Source organism: Benincasa hispida, unplaced genomic scaffold (genome assembly GCF_009727055.1).
Source record: "Benincasa hispida cultivar B227 unplaced genomic scaffold, ASM972705v1 Contig245, whole genome shotgun sequence".
Classification (NCBI taxonomy): domain Eukaryota; kingdom Viridiplantae; phylum Streptophyta; class Magnoliopsida; order Cucurbitales; family Cucurbitaceae; genus Benincasa; species Benincasa hispida.
In genome coordinates this window covers 662,787-666,512 of record NW_024064773.1, presented here as the reverse complement: position 1 = coordinate 666,512, position 3,726 = coordinate 662,787, and positions in this window count along the sequence as shown.

The following is a 3,726-nucleotide window of genomic DNA, read 5'->3' as shown; positions in this document are numbered from 1 at the left end:
ATAATTTGAGGTAACGAACCTAGTTAAACATGTAAAGTAAATTCGATGATGAATTTGACATGCCCGAGATAGGTCAAAGTTTATTGTAAAAGTCAAATGTCAAATGGTCAAAGTCAAAGTAAAAAAAAGTCAACATCTTGAAATGTGGTGAAATTTTGGTAATTTATGAGTTTTAAAAGTAAATTTGACTTGTTTAAGACTTATTGGGAAAAGCTAGCTGAAAATCAAAGGAAATTTAAGGGAAAAGTCGAGCTAAGACTGAATTTCGGACAGTCTGAGTAGGGTTTAGTGTTTTGAAGTTTTCGAGCAATAGAAATCGAATTTGAAGCTGAAATTTTGAGGTTAGTAAGCTAAGAGGTTTATTAACATTTTTCTTAAAGGACGTTACAGCTAATTTTGATTGAAAATTGGTGAATTAATAGGAAAACCGAGAGGAAGAGGAAAAAAAAGAGAATTTGAGATATTTTGGAAGAATTAAGGTGCTTTCTATTGAAATTTCTTATTGGATGGCTTTGAGGTTAAGGATTAATCATCTGGGCACGTGTTAAACCAAAAATTGAAGCTGAAAAACGAAGAGAGAAAGGGAATTGCAAATTTGTTGAGTTTGGCCGATCGAAGAAGAGGAAAAAGTTGTTTTCGAATTAGGACCGTTCTTGTGAAGGAAAATTGGGCAAAATGAAAGAAAATTAAAGAGTAAGTAAAGCAGAAGCTTGTAGGAGGCTTGATTTGAAGAAATTTTGCCGGAGATGTAAGGAAAACGAAGAAAAACAGTGGCGGTAGAGTTATTGTGAAAACAGAGGATGCTCGGGTTTTTAGCAAATTCGTGGAGTTAGAGACTGATTCGAAGCTCCAAATTTAAAGGTAAGTTACTTATAAGGTCCTTCTACAGTTATATGGTCTTTTATTTGATCGTTATTGGCTTGAGTTTCTGATTTTAAGTTCTGAAAATTCTGCTTTTCCTCGCAGGAAAAACAGGGGTATCATAGAAAGATTGGTCGATTCCGAGAGCGTCCAAACTTTGAGGTAAGTTAATTAAGAGGATGGGTAAAAGGTTTGTGTATACTGATTAAGCTTTAAATGGCCAGAAAATGATGAATTTAAGTCTAAAATGCTCACCGGAAAAATAGAGGCCAAATCTGGAAATTTCTGGGCTGGAGGTTGAAGAAAGAGTTGACTTTCCTGTTGACTTCTGTCTGTCATCTATTGTCCATCATTAAAAGCTGAAAAATCAATTTTAGGTTAATTAAGGTGTTCTCAAGCATAATTAAGGATTCAATTGGTATTATTATGATACCTTAAACCTGAAATTAGAAGAAATTGGGATCTTAAGTCAACTATGAAGTTGATTAACGGGTTAATATGAAGTAAACCCTAATTAGGATTAAGGAGAAAAATTGAGGAAAATTGGAATAGAATTAGTTTTTATTGAAGATTAATTTTAAGGTCTTGAGTTAATTTTAGAGCAATTGAGTGAACAAATTACAAAGAAAACTCTACCTTAGATCAAATTAGGGATTTGGCAAAAGTTTAAGTGAAATTGGTTATACTTGAAGATTAATTTTCAAATAATTGGATTATGGTCATGTGAAAGATAACTAGAGAATTATCAATATAATTTCAGGATAAACGGGAGATGGAGAAATCAAAATTATGAGGAGGAGCCGATTAACAGTGAGTGGTTTACTTTTGAATGTTTTGATATAGAAACTAATTATATATTATAGTATGTTATGATTTATGAAATGTGATGGCATGGTCTGTTTTACTTGATTGATATTTCAAAATGTTTAGATTGTGATTTCTAAACTCTCGATGGTTTTATATGATCTTGATTTATCAAAATGTAGTTTGGAACCAGAGTTTACACAATTATGACTTGTATGGTTTTATATGAAAACCTCTTGATGTTGAATTTAAAAATGTTGAATGTTTGTGAAAGTGGTTTCAAACTACTAATTCTTGTACCCGAGAGATGGTTATTTTCCCATGCTACTTGAATGTGTTTCAGTAGCATCGCTCAGACGATCAGGAGGCTACCGGGGTCAGATGTGGCCAGAGTATACCGGGAAGTCCAGAGGAACCTATGCCTGTAGCGCCACCCAGGCTATCAGGGGGCTACCACCGGGGTCAGATGTGGCCAGAGTAATACCGGGGAGTCCAGAGTAACTGGGCTTTGTGGTGTGTATTTATGCTTAGCTTTGAGGCAGCTCTACGTGCACGTATGACCTTGTGATTTGGTTTACACCGTGGGGGGCATTCTTTGTCTAGAGTAAACCGCCTTGTAAATGATTATTTGGGTACAGAGTTGGTGTGGTTTTCTGATAATAACTGAATTCTTTATAATGTGCTTATGAAAGTTGATCATGCCAATTTTTTTTACCTGCACTGTTTTAGATGCTATTGAATCTTTTATACTTTGTTCAATGGTTTACTGAATGATTTGATAAACTTTATTGATGATTTAGAAAGTGATAGTTAGTTTTATATTAAACTACCACTCACTGGGCTTTAACTCATGCTTTCCATGTTTTATGTTTTTTTCCTACCCCCAAGTAGCGACAAGTTCTTGGTGCTTGCTGAGCTGTCAAACGCCACTAGTGTTATTAAACATTTGTTTTATTGTTTGTGCATGTATTTGAGAGTATTCCAGAACAGCTAGAACTTGTGAGTTACATGTCATGGGAGGTTTTGTTCAAAATAATCCTTACTGTTGGTCTGTAAATCTATTTAAACAGTATTGTGATTTAAACTGAATTAAATTCCTAAACTCTGTCAACGAACATAGATTACTTTTTTAAAAATGGGTTTGGAAGTTTGGGTTTGATCAAGTACAGGCTATGTTAAGAGTTGAGACGTTAGATTTCATAGAGAGAAGTGATGTTTAACGTCTTCACGCTTCGTTCTAGGTTAGAAGGGAAATTTGGAACGGGGTGTGACAATAGGTCTCCAACTTCTCCCACTTTCCCAGTCGTGTATGCGATCCTTGTTTCCTCTTTTCGTCTGCCTCACACCAAGTTCGAATAGAGCCCACCCTCTGGATTCTCACATCGAGAATACCAAGGTCACCTTGTTGGTGGTGTCAGACTCAACTCGACACCGTCGAGGTTTTACAGAGGCCATTCGCTGTTGCAGAGGAGATCATGACCGAGGAGATTGTTGAGCGCGAGCGCGAAGAGTTCGTGCGGTGTTCGTGCAATGTTGCGATCGTGTAGATCAAGCGCTCATGGTTGCTGTTGTTCGATCAGAGTGTGCATCGGAGCGTGGAGATGCTTCTGTCGTTGTTAGTATAGTTTTTCCCTCTGTACATTTGAGTTTGTTCATGTTGTAATTTCTCTGCATAATTGTATAACCGTTTGCTTGAAGTCGACTGTAAATGATTTATTGATTCATGATTGTAATTTGGAATAGTCTTGCTTCTGCTGCTCATGGAAATTGTGAATCCGATTTCCTTCAATGCTAGCTAAGTGCTTCTCAACCCATTCGACAAATTTAGCTACTCATGCGTAATGTAAAGAGAGTGGACAGATATAAAGATGAAATTTACATCTTTATAAATAGGTTCAGAGTACAAAATGACAAAGGAAAATAAGGATAGAGAGCCTGGTAGCAATATCTTGCTTCCCAAGGCTTTTACACTATGTTATCTCTATTCTGCCCAAAAGATGTTCTTGCTTCCACAAGAGTTGGCCCTCTCTCTGATTTCAATGCTCTCCGACACTCTTCCGA